The 22737-nt window shown below is 39.4% G+C and overlaps 1 protein-coding gene across 5 annotated transcripts in view; it reads right to left on the bottom strand.

The window, feature by feature from the left end:
• Positions 1-22737, bottom strand: part of SEMA6D (semaphorin 6D) — an 86512-nt gene that overhangs the window by 40774 nt on the left and 23001 nt on the right. For 4 of the 5 annotated variants that reach the window (XM_072148235.1, XM_072148238.1, XM_072148237.1 and 1 more), the window contains exon 1: positions 3426-3673. The exons of the other annotated variant lie outside the window; for it this stretch is intronic. The gene's annotated coding sequence lies outside the window, so the exon portion shown is untranslated. Of the gene's footprint in view, positions 1-3425; positions 3674-22737 lie in introns of those variants that run through there. 5 annotated transcript variants of the gene reach the window in all.

Raw genomic sequence — 22737 nt, 5'->3', positions numbered from 1 at the left:
TCACACATCCGAAGAGCCAGGCAACAAGTGGATATCTGTGTAAATAAGTTGTGCTGGGACTTGTAGTTCCCCCAGTCTATCTCTACGCCGGGTCCACAATCCAGCAAATACTGATACTTTGAGGTGTGGTATCAATAGGTGGTGCACTGCACTAAAACTAGCTTTCCAATTCTGTATCTATAAAGAAAGCCATAGCACTCATATAACCGGTAACAAGTATAAACCTGCTCTATCTATCACCAGATCCATCGCACATCCATCTTTCGTACAGGAAGAGAGAATAGAAAAGTTGATGGTGTATGCAGTTGGACAAAGCACAAGCCGTCCGCCTGGGGTGTTCTCCTCCAGCCCTGCACACTGATAGCACCTATTTGTTTCCATGCATAATTTATATCCACAGTGAAATCTAGCTGCCTCTCTAGTGCACAGCACTGGGGGGAAAGGACTGCAGCCCCCTCCCTGGCACTAAATCATTCCCTGCTTCCAAAGTTACAGCCCAGAATACATGGAGCTTTTAATACACCAGACACGAATAGCAGCAGAGACAACTGCATCATGATCCCTATTCATCCAGATTCTCCCATCACATCATCAGAGCCAGGAATAAGACTGAGGGCAAGTCTCCTGCTCTGTGTGTACTAGGGATAGGTTGTATGAATGTGCACAGTGTATATACATATACACAGTGCACACTAGGCATATGTTCTAAAATGCATGGTATATGTGCACAGAGTATATAGCTATAGACTATACATATACACAGTGCACATTAGGGATATGTTCTACAATGCATGGTATATGTGCATAGTATATATAGCTATATACATATGGACAATGCACACTAGGGGTATATTATACAATGCATGGTATATGTGCACAGTGTATATAGCTATGGATTATACATATACACAGTGCACACTAGGGTTATATTATACAATGCATGGTATATGTGCATAGTGTATATAGCTGTGGACCATACATATACACAGTGCACACTAGGGATATGTTGTACAATGCATGGTATATGTGCATAGTGTATATAGCTGTGGACTATACATATACACAGTGCACACTAGGGATAGGTTGTACAATGCATGGTAAATGTGCATAGTGTATATAGCTGTGGACTATACATATACACAGTGCACACTAGGGATAGGTTGTACAATGCATGGTATATGTGCATAGAGTATATAGCTATGGACCATACATATACACAGTGCACACTAGGGATATGTTCTACAATGCATGGTATATGTGCATAGAATATATAGCTATGGACCATACATATACACAGTGCACACTAGGGATAGGTTGTACAATGCATGGTAAAAGTGCATAGTGTATATAGCTATGGACCATACATATACACAGTGCACACTAGGGATATGTTGTACAATGCATGGTATATGTGCATAGAATATATAGCTATGGACCATACATATACACAGTGCACACAAGGGATATGTTCTACAATGCATGGTATATGCGCATAGTGTATATAGCTGTGGACTATACATATACACAGTGCACATTAGGGATAGGTTGTACAATGCATGGTAAATGTGCATAGTGTATATAGCTAATGACCATACATATACACAGTGCACACAAGGGATATGTTCTACAATGCATGGTATATGTGCACAGTGTATATACCTATTGATTATACATATATACAGTATTCACTGTGTATATGGCTGTTGAAAATACACTTTTGCACAGTGCACACTAGGTATAGCTGCCACAATGCATGGTGTATGTGCACAGTGTATATAGTTATGGACTATACATATACACATTGTACACTTGTGATATGTTCTACAATGCATGGTATATGTGTACAGTGTCTATAACTATATACACAGTGCACACTAGGGATAGCTGCCACAATACATAGTATGGGTATACAGTGGGATCTCCAATTACATATATAGCTGTGCACTGTCTATATACACAATGTACACAACCTACAAATCATACAAAAACACAGTGCATACAGTGAGATCTCCAGTCATATCTATCGAAGTGCACTATATGCATACACAGTGCACACATTGGGATCTGTAGGTTTGTCTGTATAACATTGTATTATACATATACACAGTGGGATCTGTAGGTTTGTCTGTATAACATTGTATTATACATATACACAGTGGGATCTGTAGCTGCAAATATCAGTGTATTATAAACATACACATGGCAAATAGTGGGATCTCTAGATATGACTGTAGCTGGTCACTACACATACACACACTAGGATCTCTACTTATGTATATAGAAGTGCACTTTACACATATCCAGTATACATAGGACTATAGTAGGTGACTATACATATATACACAGTGCACACAGTAGAATCTCTAGTTTAATGTGGCAGTGCATTATACATACACACATAGTGGGATCTGTAGTTTTATGTGGCAGTGCATTATACATACACACATAGTGGGATCTGTAGTTTTATGTGGCAGTGCATTATACATACACACATAGTGGGATCTGTAGTTTTATGTGGCAGTGCATTATACATACACACATAGTGGGATCTGTAGTTTAATGTGACAGTGCATTATACATACACACATAGTAGGATCTGTAGTTTTATGTGGCAGTGCATTATACATACACACAGTGCACATAGTGGGATCTTTCGTTAGATCCATGGCAGTATACTCTACTATACACAAACACTGGGACCTGCAGAGCATCTATAAAACACATGCACCGTGTGATGCCTGGTGCAGATAATGACACTACATACATACAACACGATCTCCAGTACCCGTGCAGATGATGCGACTCTTATCTCTGTCTATTCCGTGCACATCGCCGTACGATCCATGTACGATCCCCAGTGTGTAGCCGCGCGATCTATCCACACAGGACACAACCTGGATAGCTGCCACATTGTATCTACGTAATAATAGGGATATATACATACAGGACACAACCTGGATAGCTGCCACATTGTATATATTTAGTGATGGGGACATATACATACAGGACACAACCTGGATAGCTGCCACATTAAATATATTTAGTGATGGGGACATATACATACAGGACACAACCTGGATAGCTGCCACATTGTATCTATGTAATAATAAGGACATATACATACAGGACACAACCTGGATAGCTGCCACATTGTATCTATGTAATAATAAGGACATATACATACAGGACACAACCTGGACAACTGCCACATTGTATCTATGTAATAATAGGGACATTTACACACACAGCACACAACCTGGATAGCTGCCACATTGTATCTAAACATACAGGACACAACCTGGACAACTGCCACATTGTATCGATGTAATAATAGGGACATATACATACAGGAAACAACCTGGAAAACTGCCAAATTGTATCTATGTAATAATAGGGACATATACATACAGGACACAGCAACTTACCTCTCGAAAACTACTCTTCTGCCAGTCCCTCTACTGCTCCATTCCCGGGCACAGATCCTGGTATCCAGCTAAGTTTGCTCCACAAAGGAAGAATTTCCCATCCAGCTGCAAATCCAAAGCACATCCCCAATATCCCATAGACCCCGGCAGTGTCCCAGAGAGGCCGGCTGTAAGCTCAGTGATCTTCAAAGCTCCAGTCTGATCAAATGGCAGAGAGACAGTGGACTGCCCTCACCCCCTGCCTGCTGCACCTCCCCCTCTCCCTCCCATCCCCCTCACAGTAAACACAACTTCAGCACACACAATGCTCCGCCACTGCTGCTGCTAGTAGTCACAGACTATGAGGAGGAACTTTCCCGGGAGGCTGTGGTGCCCCCTCTAGTAGCCCCCTGTATCTGCCCCCTCATACAGCAGAGTACAGTCTGAGAGGAGAAGCCAAATGCTGTAAGACGATCCAGTCAGCCCAGCAGCAGCAGCAGCCAGGGAGCCTCCCCTGCTCTCCCAGATCTGTCTATTCCTCCTCTAGTGACCCCATAGTGGCCTCTCATCCCTTCCCCCTCAGCCAGGAGGGTGCCAGCCATGTCTTCTTCTCCCCTCATTATCCCCATCATCCTGAAGACAAGTCATCCTTCCCTCAGAGCTGCTGCAGCAAAGTTCATTCTGAGTTTTCTGTGACAGGAAAAGCAATCAGAAGAAGCTGCTATTTACATGGACGCCTCAAATTCTCATTTATTTCTGAAGTAAACTCGAGCCGTGAGGTGTCATTCTCATTGCCGCTAATAGGAGCTCTGATTTACCGAATGCAAAGCAATCTGCCAGAAAATAAGACGCCAGCGTCTGGTGAAGTTGCAGCAAATGCCATAAAGGGTCGTTGCTTGGTCTGATGCCAATGATAACGGATAGTCGTAACTATAATCGACACTTGGAAGGGCGGTTACCGGTGGCACATTGTGCTTTGTATTACCAGGCGTGGCATTATGATAATGCCACCGTCCATACTATCTACGTGATCAGAAGTGTTCAAGTCCATGCAGTGTGTTCATCGTTGGCATTTGTTTCCAACCATATAATACAAATTACTAATAAAATATATCAGATACGACATTGATGAGTTTATTATGTTCCACAATACACGGTGATATCACATTAGAATCAATGGTTTTACCTAGGACTGCCGGTAAACCTAGCTCATCGCAACGTTCTTCACAAAGCATTAGAAGAAAATAGCAGCTTCAGCTCTGCTCGCTGTGAAAGCTTAGTCATCTGTGGTCCGGGAGGCAACAATGGCCATATACTTTACTATAGAGACCATCACCCCGGGGAGCTGTACCAAACAGGAAAATGTTCTCCAGGTTTCTTGTGGTGACAATGCTTAATTGACAGGCCATGACACAGTCATAGAAAATGTGCTTGCCCTCCTATGGATGCAGCTGACTTCTCCTCTTATAAAAAAAAAAAAAAAACTAAACTGTCGCATAAATTGAGGTGTAGAAATGAAAAAAGTTAAAAATATATTTTCTTCCTTAAACTTCAAAATAAGTACAGTCAAATAGCCACAAAAAAGACACCCCTTTGAGAAGACCATTGCTCTACACCCAAAATCCATCATGATGGACTAGGGGCACTTACTCATAGATCCAGGGACTGTGACTGTATGATCCATGGCCTTCCTCCTCCTAAAATCAAATTTTAAAATTATGATAATGAAACATAAGGGCTCTCTTTTATCTGGAGTTTTTTTTTGTGCCAAAAAATGTTGCAAATTTTAGACAAAATGTCATTTGCGACATTTAGAACAACTGGCATAGAAGATAAATGTGTCTTACTGATGATAAACTAATGTCCGGCGGACTTCAGTGCACATTTCAAAAAGTCCACAAAAAGTTGAAAAAAATTGCAATGCATCAAAATTCTCTTTATTTCCTACTCCATTGAAGCATTTTCTATCTAAGCACCCAAAGACCACTTTTTTCGAGCAAATCTGGAATTATCCAAATGTCTAATGTGGACAAGGGTTGTGATGTGCCATGCAGAAGCCTTGCAAGGGCTATAAGGGGCAAAAAAGCTTCCAGCATTAAGCTGCAACACAGAACCTTATTAAGATGAGCCATAAGTGTTATTGCCCGACAATGGAGACTGCAGACTGCAACTAGGGAGCCAGTCACGGTTTTGTAAAGTTCCAGGAACTGGACTCCAAAAAGTGGAAAATGGGGGTTTGTGTAGGGGTTTTGGAAAAACTTGAATAATTTCATATTTACAAATAAAGTACAGCAAGTATGGTTAAAAGTAGAAGCAAATGGAGTTTCAAGTCATGTAGGGGTCTAGGAATAAGAGACAGGATTCAGATTCAGAATTTCTGGTGCACGTTCTTCATGAATCTGGTGCCCCCTGCACAGCTCCGACAGAGTGCACCACTTGTTTTGGTGCACCTTCTGTTGGACTTTGCATGTTAAATCTGGCGCATGGTCCGGCTGATCACAAGAACACCCCCTAATTTGTGTTGCATAATGCATAGCGCAGCTGCACCACAAAAAGGTTGCGTGCGACACAAATGTGGTGCAGACTCTTCTTATGTTGGCGAGACTGTCATAGGAAATTTGTTCCAATAGTGGGAGATCTGTCAGACATTTCTCTCAGGGACTTTCTGTTATCACTATAATCTTATCATTTAACAATAATAGGTCAGATATGTCCTATATTTAATCTCTCAGTAGAAATGTGTTTACTAGAAGTGCAAAAACCTTGACTCGCAACGTTTGTCATATTTTAAACATATATATTTTCATGTGTGTAATTTTAAGTTGAAATGGTAGGGCCTGCCTCACATTGCACAGCATAGTGCCTGGAAGTGCAGTGCTTCATGCTCTATAGCAGGAAGACCCATGCCAGAAAAGGACAAAAATGATTAGCATCTGGAAATATGATTTAAAAGTCAGATTATTACCATGCTTCTTGTATCTCAGCATCTCATGGTATCCAAACACATGGATATTGACATTACATGGATATTGGCCATAGTATCTAGGGGTATATTTCCTAAGCACACAGGTGGATAATTCTACACCAGGCCCAGCCTGCTTTATTGCACTATTACCTTCACCAGGAACTGGACTACTGCATGCCCCTTTGCACCTACTTGTCATAGAGGTGGTGTAAGAATATGCACCCGGACTTTTTCAAGGCTTGTACACCAGTATGATGTGCATGGTGACCACAAAACTGTTCAACAGTGAATGGAGTAGGATCAGACATGTTAAAGGGAACCTGTCAGAGGAAATTGACCTAATAAACGATTTCCAGTATGTTGTTAAGCAGTTGAGCAGCTTCCAGATCATGTTTCCTTCATGGTCCAGGGTGGTGGCATCGTCCAGAAAATCAACTTTAAAGTGAGACGTAAATTGGTTTTATAAAGTCAAGAAGGCGGAGATTTTAACACTGAAATCAAACTCTCTCTTCCTTACAAAGCCCTGTAACTGGTGGTCCTGCATCCAGATACATCACTAGCAGATCTCCTGAAGTCCAATGAATGATTTCAATCACAGAGGACGAGGCGTTCAGAGTTCCCCACCTCCCCCTTCACTTTATACATCCAATTTACGTCGCACTTCAAAGTTGATTTTTAACATGATGCAACCACGTTGGACCATGAAAGGAACAAAAAGTAGAAGGTGTTACGCTGCCTGACAATATTGGTTTATTAGGCCAATTGCTGATGACCGGTTTCCTCTAAAATATTCGACAATAGAATATTTCAGTAACTGTGCCTGCTAAGTTTGGCTGCAGGGCCGGCGCTATGGGTAGGCAAAGGTGGCAATTGCCCAGGGCCCCCTGCCCCCTGGAAGAGGAGAATCTCTTCTTTCAAATGAATCTTGAATTGTGTTTCTAGGTGCCATGGATCCAGAGATATTCAGGTTTAAAGTGAGAATATCAGGTGCCATTTTTATATATAAAAATCACTCCCGATGGCAGTTTAACAGTTATTATCTCCGTTTTCCAAAAACATAGAAACACAAATTTAAATTCATACAAAAGAGGAGACTTTCTTCTTTCATAGGAAAAAAGAAGTGAGGTTCTATGTCTCACAGAGCCAGAGATATAGCCACCTGAAGTGTCCCCTCCTCCAGATTCTTAGCCATCAGGCTACAGGGAGCATTTGCTGCACACAGGAGCTGCTGCACCTCACAGATAATGGAAATATTCACTTTATATATTACTACATTTTGAGAATGGATAATATCAACTAATATTCATGTTTTTAACCCTTCTCTATTCAGAACTATCGAAGAACACACTTTGGGCCACATGTATCAATCGTTTTTTTTCTGTTGTTTTTGGGCCTTTTCATTCAGGCGCACCGTTTTTGCGCCATTTTTGCCAAACTAGCTGCGCAGCAAAAATAACCAGCTTTCCCTCATTTATCCTAGCAATCCAGATGTTTTGCTGCGCCTTATGATATTCATCACTTCCGACTTTTCATTTAGGCGCAAAAATGGGCGCAAAAACACTCCAGCCCGAAGGTGGTGTTAACTGAGAAGAAAGCACTGAGCCCCTTTGCAGAACAGCTCATTTCTAGCAGCAAAGCTCAGCCAGACACTAGAACAGATCATACAGACATTAGATACTCTGCAGACACTAGAACAGATCATACAGACATTAGATGCTCTGCAGACAGGAGCTGCAGACTCTATTTACAGTTCATCACCTTCTATTTACAAAACATTCTGCAGAATCCTGAGCTCAAAGCAAGAGAGCTGAGAACGTTGCAGAATGTTGCAGATACTACAGACAAGTGTCCCCCATGTAATTCTGCACAGTATCACCAGTGTGTCTGAGGGGGATACTGTACAGAATTACAGGGGTGCAGCAGGAGATCAGCACTGGGGGATCCCCTCCAGGAGAAGCCCCTGCTGAGGAGGTCACTGGGTGCAGGGTGTCACACACCTGGGTGCTGCTGTGAGTGTTATCTTCATTCTGGGATGTGGGAGAAGAAGAGAGGAGCTTGTAGCAGGATCACATGTAAGTGCCCGAATCTAACATTACGCCGAAACTGCACCAAAACTGTGTTAAAGTAAAGTGATTAATAAGAGGCAGGAAATTACCTTATCACAGATGGTTATAGCTTGTGATAATTCTGGAAAACAGTGCGCCAGAATTTAGGCGCAACTACTTCACTTAGGCGCACAAAAGTGATAAATGTGGCCCTTTCTCTCTTATTTCCTTTTATTTTGTGATAGTTTTTTCTTGTTGGGAAAATTGACTGATACGATGAACATTCGATCCTCTTCGCCTAATGTGACTACACCGTGACCAGAACATGTCCATAAAGTTATATGTAACACCAAACACACCCACATGTTCTGGAATAAAGTTTTTATTTCACACCATCCTCCATTATTTACACCTGACGTTCTCACTCTCATTCTTATGAAGCGCGGAGGGTTCTGTTATTGTGCAGCTAATACATTGGCGCACATCTAAAAGTGACTTTTATTATCTCATTAGAGAGGTTTAGACTGTCTAAAAATGTCTAGCTGAAAAGCAGATATCTAGTTATTACAGTTTTAGTGATATTATGTGGATTTATTTATGTGAAAATATCAATAGGGCACATTTGTGAACTATACACATGTCCATGCATTACATTTAGGAGATGTGAAGGTAAACATTTTCTGTTTGGATCAAATTTTTTGCCATCAAAGTCAAATTTTAAGTATTTTTTTTAATAAACTGTTTCAATTTGAATCAAAATTGCATGAAGGCGCCTATGTCTATAAACTCTTTGATGCAATTTTGAAAATGGGGCAAGTGTCTGCTTTCAGAAAATATCGGTCCCTCTCCCCAATGGGCCTCACAGTCTAATCAACCTACCAGTAATTTTTTGGAGTGTGGGAGGAAACCGGAGGTCCCGGAGGAAACCCACGCAGACACAGAGAGAACATACAAAATCTTTGCAGATGTTGACCAGCGCTGCAAGGCTGTAGTGCTAATCACGGAGCCACCATGCTGCCCATAAATCTCCCTATCATCTATCTCCTATAAAATTCTCCCATATTACAGTTTGTTTTACCATACTAAAGGGAGCCTCTTGCTGACTGTGACTGGTCATAAAATAGTTTTATTTTGGGGCCCCTCTTTTAATTTTGCCCAGGGCCCCACTTTGTCTGGAACCGGCCCTGTTTGGCTGTAGTCTCCAAATACAGCCAAAAACATATTGATACTTATTTTAAAGCTTCTGGTGACAGCTCCCCCACCCAGCAAACGTAAATATGGCAATCTCATTAGCTAGTTCCCTTGGAAGGGAGGGGAATGGAAGTTTCCCCCTAAGTCTACATTGAAATGTGTGCATGTTTTCATGTTTCAAACTTATCAATCCATGTTTTTATAGATTTCTGTCCAATGTCAGCCTGGAGAACAGTCATCCATTGAGAAGTAACAACCAATATTTACCAGTTTTTATGTTGTATATGTCTATGATGTATATGATACCTCATGTAGCTCCATGAAAATATAGTCTTACTTTAAATGAATAATCTACACTCACACACACCTATGTGAGAGATATATGAGCGTATTTTTCTTACAACTCTTCAGTATTACAGGGCATTGTAGTCTTAACAGCAGTCATTTGTAAATCTATACATTATGTTGTGCAAACTGACAACCTTGACTCTGCTACATCTATCAATGTGTGTAACACAAAGATCGGTAGCGCTGTAAATGATAGCTTTGTTATGTCTACTCCATTACTTTGTTTGTATAGAGAGAATGTGACTTACTTTTATGCCCATAAAGTTTACAGCGGTTACTTTTATTGATCATGTGATTGGAGACCAAAGTTCACAACAATGCAACTTCTCATATGCGAAAAACACTTTCGCCGTCAGTAAAAATCTCATGGTTTAATACCAGGAACAGTGGGTAATAAAGGTGGTGAATGGCAGCTTTTCACGTACTGCCTTCTCTCTATTCCTTTTTAACTTTAAGGTTAATAGTTTGACCTCTTTAGTATTGTTGTAACCCACTGGGGGTATATTACAAAATGTAGTGGAAAGCTGGACTTCACATTTCCTGGGTATGTTAATTCTGGCAGGAATTCTTAAAGGAACACAAACATAAATAGGCCATTACCCGTGGTGCCGATATAATTTATTAAATTAATATGTAGCTCTATGATCCTATAGGGCCCCGTACTGCACATCCATAATCCATATATTACAAAAAAAGTCACCACTGATGTCAAACATTTATTGTAATAAAATAATAATAAAATATTGTAATAGAATAATAATAATAATAATAATAAAAACTTTCCAAAAAATGAGAATGTACATATATTGATTCTCCAGAAATGACTTGTACTATGAAACTTGTACTGTTTGTGACGTAGTTAGATTTGATGGTATCGACCCTCCAGCTGTATTGTGTTGCTCAATATGAAAAGTAAAAAAAAAAGCTTACGCTCATCAGTCATATCACTGTGAGTAAATCAAAAGCAGAGTGGGATGTGGTAGAGTTTAACCTGAACTGCAGCTCAACTTTGTAAACCTTCAGGAAATCACTTATTTAATTATGTGAATTGCTATTACAAGCTAATACACCCATCTTTTATGTGAATCGTGTGCAGCTGCTATAAAACAAACAAAAAATCTGCCCCCTACTAGGAATTTCATCATCTTGATTTGTCTTTGTTACTAAAGGGGTTGTCCCACATTTGCATGTTAGCCACTATCCAAAGGATAACAGATAACAAATTGACCTGTTGGGACCCCCAGTAATCAAGAAAACAGGGGTCCTGTTTGGGTAATGGATGGACTAGCAGGAGGAGCATGTATCTTTTCATTCCATTCAATAGTGTGAGAGTGTCAAAATTTGCTGATGACCAAGCTTGGCTATCTGTGAAAAAATGCAAATAAGTTTTCCTGCATGGGATATGGAAAACCATGCCTCTTTTAGCTACCATGAAAGACAGCTCCTTTGACATCAAGCATGACTCTGGGAAGGAGTACTCCTACTTCCCAACCCTTGGCTATCTCCGGTATTCTCATAAACAGTGAATGATAGTGCTCGGAAGTATGGACAATCCTATACTACTAAATGGAGCAGCAGGACACATGCTCAACATTTGCTCCTATAAATAAGTGAGATCGTTCTCTGGATTGCTTGGGGTTCTTTCTCGTGATTGGTGGAGATCCCTGTATTGGAACTGCACTCTGTGCTGTGAATAGGGGATAACAAAGAAACTTTATACAACCCCTTTAAATGAAATCTATCATCAAAATCTAGCGTAATAGACCAGGGGCACTTACTCCTAGATCGAGACACTTTTGCGGTGAGCACTTCCTATATTGTCAGTTCTGAGGGAGCAGGAAGTAGATTGAGACTGTTTAAAAGTCTGTAAAGGCAGATCACAAAGAGACTAGGATAGCCCTTCAGGCTCATTAGCATAATTTTAAAAGTTGATTCTAGAAAGGAAGGAGACCATGGATTAAAAATATATGTGCCTGCATCTATGAGTAAGTGTCCCTGGTTTATCATGCAATCTTTTGATGGGAGATTACTTTTAAGCCCTTGTTGGGTTTCTTACAACTGCACATCAACATTACAAGAAAATGGCTGGGGTCTGCTTTGGTTCTGGTAAATTTTGATAGCATATATTGTGATAGTTTGAGCTATTCTCAAAAATTATTAGCCCCAACTGGATGCTACATCCGCCAAATTTCTTTCTTTAATATTATAGTATAAGGAAAAATCATACACATGCAGTGATGCCTAAAAATAATGTGTTTACTAAGACAACTGAAAATCATTCCCATTAGCTCTTTATAGTTGAGCCTTTATCAAGAAAAGTCGATAAAAGTTGTGGTAAAAGGTAGTAAATTAGGATGATTACTCTGTTCAAGAACATGTCTCCTCTGTGCCATTCCCTAAATCTGCTTTTAACTTCAGCTTTCTGTGTTCCTTCCAATACGCTGCTTCTTCTACAAAACCACACAATAGCTATGTTTTAGAAAGGAGCGAGATAATGTTAGCTTCTAGGTCTAGTGCTCTTTACCCAATAAGAAAACAGCCCTTGCAAGCAGTGTTTGTAATGAAATAGCTTCTCTAAAACCAGCTGCTTTATTTACTGTTAAGAATTACAGGCGTTCGAGTAAGTGTATAAATACAGTTCCTTTGGCCATGGGCTAAGATTTGTTTTAATTGCTTTTAGCTTTGTTTGCTTGCAATGACTGTACTGTGTAGGTCCCGTATTACATTTCTATATATAGTAAGTGTCGCCTTCCATTGTACATAATGAAAATGCAGAACGCCATTTTCAGGTTTCTATAATGTAACGTAACAGCTTGGTTCCTGTGCACCAAGGTATACTTTACCAACAGGAATCCTAGGCATAAACTCAGTAATCAGTAAGTAATAAACTGTAGAAGCCTGAACACTAAAAGTGCCACTTTTATCAAATTTTATATTAACAATTGGTACATTACACTGAAACATAATGTTTGGTGGCCTTAGACAAACACAGCATGTTGACTGGTAATGGTAGTATTTGCACATCTTTTCGTCTCTTATTTGTCCCTTTTGGCGGCTAATATCCTGATGCTAGCTGTCTCCTTTTGTCCCAGGCATGTGGCAGCTGGGCTGTGTATGTGGAGGAGTGCAAGCTGATAGCAGGTAACAACAAATCTGAGATGGATGAAACATGGAAGCGGAGAGAAGTGTGGGGGAGGACACTTCTAAGAATCTAATTGTCTAAAGGGCATAAGACTCAGAGCGGTGAAAGTGAGGAGGGGAACACATATACTGTATATGCAGAAACTTGCAGACCCCGGGGATACTAGGGAAATATTAGCAGCGGTAAAAGTTTTTTTACATAATATAAAGTGCTGTGTTTATGCAGCTGTTCTTCAATGACATCAGAATTTATGTTCACATAAGAACATTATATTAAAGTCCCAATACAAATCTCCAAGCCGGAGCCCTTTCAGAATACTTCTAACTACATTGCATATTATCCACAATTGCTATTAGCTCTGTCAGATCACTGCTTTCCCAGCCATCATGTATTTAGTGCTGTAAAATTAGAGAAACAATTTACATGTGGCTTATAGAATGGCAACTTTTATTTCAATAAAAACAGACATTTTTAAAAGGAATTTATATATAAGCATTATTGATCATTGCTGGTTTTTTAACATTGCCAACAGTCCTTTAAGACCATTCAAACAGTAGGGCATGGGGGCAATTGTTACCTCAACAAACCCTAAACCTAACTACTCTAATTGTAAAGGCACCATAACAATAGTTAAGGAATCTCCCCTGGTGTGTTGTACAGTTCTTGGGATGAATACATTAGTTGGCAGTTCTTTGTATTGACCATGCATGTATTTATACATGTTAATAAGATTGCCCCCAAGGCATCTTTTTTTCCAAGCTGTGAAGCCTAAAACTGAATGTAATTATCTCTATCGTCATGCATTGGCAGCTGCTTCTTGGCATTGAGTGACATTGAGTGCCTCTACCACTTTGAACATGGTAGGAAGGTGTTTTGCGTTGTTCAACTTCTACCAAACTCATATAGATTACCAAAAGAGAAATCATCAGGAGACATGGAAAACCCATATAAACTTACCGCATATGCACATATGATATGTAAATAAGTACTGTGTAAGTACTAGATATAGGCTTCAGAACTTAAAGGGTATGCCATGGGGAAAACCTTTTAAAATGGCTGTAGAGGTAACTAAAGTTGGACATTGTACCCAATCTAAAAGCAGATCTAGCAATTGCTTGCACCCTTAACCCCAAATGTTATTGCTTCCAGTAGACAGCCTTTTATGTTGTATGACTTTCCTACTGTCTACTTAAAGACAGGCGTGTCTCTAGCAATGGCATACTATTGACATTTTTCATGTATTTCTTTGCTTTATCTTGTTGCTATTATTTATGCTTCTTTAGTTATATTAGTCATTGTATCACCTATAAGGAGTGTACTAAAGTGTGATGTAATGTATAGTTTGCTTCATACTCCTCTTGCAGTGTAATAATTTATGCCTTCCAAAATTCTAATTGCAGATAAAGATCTTGAGCTACTGTCATGGATGGCTGCAAATGAGATCATTTTAAAGGCACTTATATCATTACACTTGCAATCTTCTACTATCGTGTTTAACATTTAGTGTCAGCCATGCCTAACATTTATTGTATTCATAGCCAAAAACAGCTGGAACTAGCAACAACTGGAGATACCGTATATAAAGTAGAGTCATAGCAACAATGGTGTCTAGTTGATGTTGGGAATTTGTCTATGTTATTTATCTTTATCCATGGTCAGCCTGCAACACAATGTCCACAAATCTTTAAATTATCTGTTATCAGTTATAAAGGAGGGCTTTTATATTGGGGGCATCAGTAGAGATGAGTGATCGAAACTTGGTTTGTGTCAAAATCCTAAGTTTTAGACATTGGTTTTGTTTTAAAATTGAAAAGTGCTCCAATATTCCTAATAAGACTTGCATGCTGCACTTAACCCATGTGCCCCCCTTAAGCTTCTCCGCTTCGGGAGTGAACACCCTTGCCCAACATATTTACTATAGTCTAGGCCAGAATACTGTCAGACACTATAGCTAAAATCTCTGCCAAGTTAGACCTGGTCAAAACAGTTCTGACCTAGCAGCGATCATGGCCGGATCTACTAAGGGGCTGTCAGTAGATCCAGCACACTGGGGGGATTTATAAAGCTGCCTAAGAGCAATGTGCTTATTTGCCCATGGCAACCAATAACAGCCCCCCTTTAAAATATTCATGACCACTGGTAAAATGAAAGCTGAGCTGTAATTGGTTGCCATGCTCAACAAAGTACATTCTTACTCTTAGGCAGGTTTATAAATCTACCCCTCTGTGTGCAGGTCGGGAGGAATAGTTAGATTGAAGTTTAGAGAGTAGAATATAGAGTTTGTAGTAGGAGCAGCATCAAAAATAACTGACTGTTTAGTGACAGTAGTAGTAGTGGCACCCATGCTGGTAGCAGTAACAGTGCTAAATGTAACTGAGATGAAAAAAGAAGTCTGTCTGTATGGTGATAGTAGTAGCAGCAGCACTACAGTACAGACTTGATTAACCAGGCAGAAGATGTCTCGCTGTGAGGTGGCAATATATTCTGTATAGAATATGATAGATAAGTCAGGAGACTTTCATTAAAATTTACTAAACAATCACAATTCTATATATGTGCTATAATTGTTGATAAGTGCTCGTAACTGGTGAGGAAGTCCTTTGTAAGGCCATGATTAGTTGTCAGGCAACTGCACATGGCCAAAGCCCTGCACACCCACATTACTTAATATACATGCGATTTTCATAGTATTGTAGAAAAAGATTGGAAAAAGACATAGGTCCATATTTACTTAAAACAGTGCAAACAGCACTATGTGGAGTTTGCCTGTGTAGTGTGCAGAGGGCGCTAGGTTTAGGATGTTCTTCATGATTCTGCTGCACCCTGCACTGCTCAGACAGAGTGCACCAACTTTTTTTTGGTGCACCTTTAACATGGGGTGTGAGACACACTTCTTTTGGACTTTGCATGATAAATGTGCTACATGCTCCGATTGAGCATCGGAATGCCCATTTTAGTGTAGAAACTTCTGTTGCATGTGGAATAGTGCAGCCGCACCTCAAAATGGTTAAGTGTGACACAAATGTGGTGCAGACACTTCTTAAATACATGTACAAGCAGTTTGCACTGAAAAGAATGTACAAGGTCTGCCAGAAAACTGGCACAAGGACCTTAGTAAATGTGGGCCTTAGGTCCAAACCATAAGATTGACTAAATATTATTTTGTTATGAAGAAAGGCACCCTGGCCCCTCTTAAATATGGCGATCATGATGGTAGAACTACCTATCCTATAGGTCAGTGGTGGCGAACCTATGGCACGGATGCCAGAGGCGGCACTCAGAGCCCTTTTTGTGGGCACCCGGGCCATTACCCCATCACACCAGACAAGACTCAAAGAATCTTCCTGCAGTTCCAAGCAACTTAAAAGATGCTTCTTTCAGTCATATTTTGATACTTACTTCGCTACTTGGGACTGTAGGAAGAGGGAGAATGAGTAAACAGTGCTGAATTATCTTTGGAGGACCTCCTGCTGGCCCCATGATTTTCACTGTACAGAGGGACACTAGAAAGAAGCTATAATAATGAAAATTTTCCATCTTTCTACTGTGTTGCTGTCTTCAGGAGGCCAATTTGACTAAAAGTTGTTTAACAGGGAGCAATAAGTTACTGCTTTAATTTTTTGTTGGCACCTCACGGTTTTGGGTTGCAGTTTGGGCACTCAGCCGCTAAAAAGTTCGCCATCACTGCTATAGGTGCATAGGATGCCCTTTGTCCTGGTCACAGACCTAGGTATAAAAAGATATTCCTGACCATTCAGGTATTTGTACATTTTAATGAGGTCTTCCTTTAGCTTTCTGTAATCTATCATTATATTCTAGTCGACCCATTCCCTTAACCCCTAGGGGACTCAGCATCTTTTGGCCTAAAGGACGCGGCCCCATTTTTCAAATCTGGCCTGTGTCACTATAAGTGGTTATAGTGTGGGAACGCTATGAGATATCCAGGGGATTTTGAGATTGTTTTCTCGTGACACATTGTACTTCAAATTAGTTTAAAAATTTGGATGAAATCTTTTGCGTTTAGTTATGAAAAAAAACAAAATTTGGCAAAAATTTTGAAAAATTCTTTATTTTCAACGTTCTAAATTCTCTACTTTTGATGCAGATAGTCAAAGCACCCAAATAAATTCATAACTTACATTTCCCAAATGTCTGCTTTATGTTGGATGTTTTTTTAAGATTCCACATATTTTACTAGAATGTTATGAGGCTCAGAATTTGGGTGCCATTTTTCACATTTTTTGTAAAATCGCCAAAACCCGTACTTAGATGGACCTGCTCAACTTCTAATTGACACTGAGAGGCCTAAATAATAGCGAGACTCATAAATTACCCCATTGTGGAAACTACACCCCTCAACGTATGAAAAACTACTTTTAAGAAGTTTGTTAACCCTTTACGTGTTTTATAGGGGTTAAAACAAAACGGAGGTGGAGTCTGCAAATTGTAATATTTTTTCACAATACACTCATTTTGGGTGAAAAATTAAACATTTTAAATGGATTAAATTAAAAAAGGCTCCACAAAGTTTGATACCCAATTTCTCCCGAGTACACGGATACCCCATATGTGCTGGTAACCTGCTGTATGGGCGCACGGCCGGGCATAGAAGGGAAGGAGGCGCCATCCAAATCAGATTTACATTGTCACATTGTACAGGCTATAATTTTTTTCTTTTTTTTATTGAGGACCTATAGGGGCTTATTTCTTTTGCCACATGAGATGCACTTTTCTAATACATAATTTTGGGGCATCTACAGCTAATTGGTGAGATTTAATTAACTCTTTGTTGGTGGAGGAAATGAAAATCATCAATTTTTAGGAAAATTTGTATGTGTTTTTTTTTTGCCCGTTAACCATACCATAAAAATAGTATATTATTTTTATTCTATGGGTCGCCACGATTATGAAAATACTTCATTTATATATATTTTTTATTTTTTACCATTTTTACTGAATAAAAAGTAATTTGGCAAAATTGTTGTTAATTTTAGCATCACCGTCTTTCATATGTATAACTTTTTTATTTTTCACCTCACAAATCTGTTTAAGGGCTTATTTTTTGCAACAATGATAGCTCTTTTTAGTGGTCTTATTTTGGATTGCGTAACTTTTTAAAATCACTTTTTTTAGAGCATTTTTAAAGGGCATTAATAAAAAATCATCTTTTTCAGAGAGAGTTTTTTTAGGTTGTTTTTTACGGGGTTCACTTTGCGGATCTAATAACAATTCTGTTTTATTATACAGATTGTTACGGACGCAGGGATACCAAATATGTGGGGGTTTTGTGTATTTTATTCAATTGTACTGAATAAAAACTAATTTGGAGAAAATCTTATTCATTTTAGCATCACCATCTTTTTATATGCATAACTTTTTTATTTTTTGGCTGACAAATCTTGTTAGGGGCTTATTTTTTGCGAGAACAGTTGTTCTTTTTAGTGGGCTTATTTTAGAGTGCATAAAATTTTTTAAATCACTTTTTAGAGCATTTTTTATAGGGTATTAATTAAAAATTATCTTTTTTCGGAACGTTTTTTGCGTTTTTTTCCTCCGGCGTTTACCGTGCGGGTCCAGTAACAATTCTGTTTTATTATGCAGATTGTTACGGACGCGGCAATACCAAATATGCAGGGTTTTTTTGTGTTTTTATGTTTTTTTATACTTTATTAAGTTTTTTATGGGAAAGTGACATTTTAGGGGCTTATATTTTATGTATTTATTTTTTATTTATTATAATGTGTAGTGTTAACTGTTTTTGCATTTTTTTTACTTATACATACTTGAACTTAAACCAGTGATGCTCTGATCACTGGTTTAAGTCCAATACACTGCTCTACAATACTATTTTATTGTAGAGCAGTGTAAACTGTCTGAGCAAGCTTGCGCATGCTCAGACAGTTTGCAGTCAGACCCGGAAGGGGTCTGGCTGCCATGGAGACCGGGCAGCTCCGGGGCACATGCCAGTCCTCGGAGCTGCCCGGAAGAGGATCGGTTTCCCCGGTAAGCGGCACGGGGGATCCGATCCACAGCAGGAACACCCTTACACGCCGCGGTCATGCTTGACCGCGGCGTGTAAGGGGTTAACACCCGCGATCGAAGTCGGCTCCGATCGCGGGTGTTACAGCGCGGTGTCAGCTGTGATAGACAGCTGACAGCCGCTGCTTCTGGTACCGGCTCCGTTCGTGTTCGCTAAACATCTAGCCCCGGGGACGTAGTATAACGTCGTGGTGCGCCTAGGGGTTAATAATCTTGGTTGCTATCCTCTGCACCTCTTACAGTTCAAGCATGTCCTTTTTATACACTGGTGGCTAAAAGTGTGAGCAGGGATTTGGCTAATGTGGTTACCACACCAGTTGGCCATGCTCTTAAAAGATATTGACTCGAAAACTCAAAAGACAAAAAAAAAAATACTCACCTCTGCTTCTCTTAATCTTGATCCCGTCTCTGTCCTTTGCTAGTCTTGACACGCGGGATCACTTAGAAAATAAACTTATAATTAGTAGCACGGAGTGTGGGGACGAGATGTTCGTCGCTCCAGGCTGCGAATTATGCACACCCTCGCCACCTCCCTCTCCTGGCATGGGAGATTCCCTTTAAGTGAATAATAACCCACCATGGTAGAAATAATTCATGGTGTACATGTTAGATGTGATAAGATTTCTGTTGGGCTCCTCAAGAATACAGTAAACAGTTTTCTGCTGCTGTCATCACAAATTGTAAATACTTTATGTCAAAACTGAAGATTTGCACTGAACTGAGCTGACTACATTTTCTAAAATCAATTTTCTAAATAGTCATTTATCTATAGTATATGGGAGAATTGATTTCCCAGGTTAAAAGTTTGAGGAAAATCAGCCTAATTCATCTTGACGAACATAAAAGTCGAATAGCATTTTCTTCAAGTCGCTCCTAATAGTGATCAATAGGTTACTATACTATGCATTTAGAGTTCTGATTTTCTAGTATCCAAAGCAGGAGCTAAGTACCAGGCAAGATGTAATCTATTCATCAGTTTCTGCATTGTGCATAGTCACCAGTATCCAAAAACAACCCTGATACCGATTTTGATCCAGTCTTAACGCTTCTATCAACACGCATTGCAGAAAATGCTGACTCTGTATAAACAAACAGTATTGTAATAATAACAGGAGAATGATGATAGTGACATAGCTAATATCACATGAATTGTCTTCTAAGTATTTCAGTCTACATAAGGTATGGAACACGTCTGCTACTCTCGATAGGTTCCCAAGCAGTAATCACAACAAGACTACAGATGAATGAAAGGAAGTGAATATAAATAAAAAACATTTATACACACTTCTTACAGTCAGTGTATGCATTATAGATGAAAGCCTAGCAGTCATGTATACGCACAATGTAAATATCACACAGCTTACGGGAACAATCCCAGAGTCATTACATGACAGTGACTTTTTAATTTCCTCTCCATGCAGCTAAAAGTAATTCATTGCGTAAAAAAAGCTGGATATACATCATATGGCGCTGTGAAATCCATAAATAAAAATATTCCTATACGCAAAGGTATCAACAGGATATGACTCATAATATACAAATCCTCACGATATGGTAGGTCAGTAAAAGGAGTGTTTCTAAGTTTAACTCTTTTTCTTTACCCAAATTATAGTTTTCATGTTCCTAATTAGATCTTCAAGATCCTGTTTTGTAGCTCTATAATTGTAAGCAGGCTCCGCGCGTTTCGTCAACGTTGTGAACTTACAGTGACCACATTTAGATTTTCCATATATAAACACATACACAAAGCAGGCAGTGCATAATAAGATAAAGAACAAATACACAAAAGTATAAAAGTATCTTGTTTGTTAGTTAAAGGAGCATATGCTGGAACGCCGGAGTGGATTAGTGGAAACATCATACTTCTGTGTGTAAATTAAGCTTAATTGACTTTTCTCATGTCTTTGATTTGGCGAGCCAGCACACCTGTCTTTTTATTATATTTATGCTTGCTGGAAAACTTAATACTAGGGATCAGAACATGTATGGTCTCGTTCTGCTTTTTAAACATGTAAGAAGGCAATTCATTTCGTGCTGGCATTGAGATTTTGACCATTCTTTGATTTAGATAATAAAGTATGCCTTGGAACTATGCACCATATTGTAGATGAAATCACATATTGACAATAAACATGGCCATGAAATACAAACAGAAGTCCTCTAAATTAGATATTGTGGAGGAAAACGAAAAAAGTAATTTCATTTTCTGCTACAGTATGTTTTACAATGGTACAAAGGGTTATACACATTTCTCTGTCCACGCTGTGATACAGCCACAGGCGATACTGTAATGTTGGGACTGCTTTCTAACCTTCTTTTAATGGATGAAGTAGAAATAGTCTCCTTAAATTATATATTTCCTTCATAGACTTCTTTTTGTAGGAAACTTTAATCTGTAAACAGGATGAGAAAGGAACAAGAAGTGATAAAGACTGGGTTACGTGAAACAGAGCTAAAAATAATACAAGACAAGTTTCAACCTCATGTTCTAAATATAGTGATGGGAAATTGGTTTGACTCATGATGTATTTAACCTCTGGGATGTTTGGATATGATATTGGTTTGTAGCAAGTAGCAACTACATTGAAACCTACGTCACAGCCTACTGGCTTTTAATGTCATATTGTTGCTCTTTTATTAAGACCCTTTGGCTATAACTAGGCTTGATGCTGCTAAGCTCACCTTGTATTATTTCTTTTAAAGGGGCTTCTCTCTAAAGCAATGTAGAACAATGTGGGTCCTGTTAATCCCATATGGTCAGTTAGTGGAACCTAATTTGGCTTTATAAGTTATTCAGGTGTTATAGTTCTTCTAGGGAATGGCTCTTTGGGTTAATAGAAGATTGTCATGAGCTGGTAAGGCAAGAATGAACCTTTACATTTTTGTCTTTCTCTTAGGTGATACTGACCAAGTATCACCTGGTCAGTGGGGATGACAGGTGAAGCCAACCAATCTAGTGTACTATTGTTATTCTTTATCCAATAAATCCTTTTAATCTCAATTCTCCACCTTCTCTATTCTCTACCAATTCTCTACCTTATCAATTTATCATTTAGACTAAAGACTCTGCAGGACTGAGGTTCTCCACTTTCATAGAGGTGAGGCTTTATGTATCATCACAGGTTATGCTGCCAGGTTATACTAACATACATGCTGTAATAGCATTTTTCTAAGACGACCTTCCACTAATAACGGTATGTAAAGAAAAGCTACATATCCTCACCTACTTTCCCTTGCACATGTAACCAGACAAGCTGAAACATATTCTCAATATGGATAGGGCAGTGGTGGTGAACCTATGGCAAGGGTGCCAGAAGTGTCACTCGGAGCCATTTCTGTGGGCACTTAGACCATTGCCCCAGGACAGAATTCACAAAATATGACCAAATTCACCAAACCTTCCTGCAGTCCCAGGCAAGAGATGCTTCTCTCACCATTCTGGGCCAACCATTCTTCCTGTTCAGAGAGACCTTGGAGAGAAGCTATAATGAGAGTCTGAATTGGCCCTCCTTCGTTCAACAGTATTGGTGGCTACAAGGGCTGATACGATTGAAAGATGTGGAAGAACCGGTAGCAATAAGTTACTTCTTAAAAAGCCATGCT

This window comes from Engystomops pustulosus, chromosome 4 (assembly GCF_040894005.1).
Source record: "Engystomops pustulosus chromosome 4, aEngPut4.maternal, whole genome shotgun sequence".
Classification (NCBI taxonomy): Eukaryota; Metazoa; Chordata; class Amphibia; order Anura; family Leptodactylidae; genus Engystomops; species Engystomops pustulosus.
The sequence above is the reverse complement of the archived record's forward strand: the minus strand, read 5'-3'. Positions and strand labels throughout refer to the sequence as shown.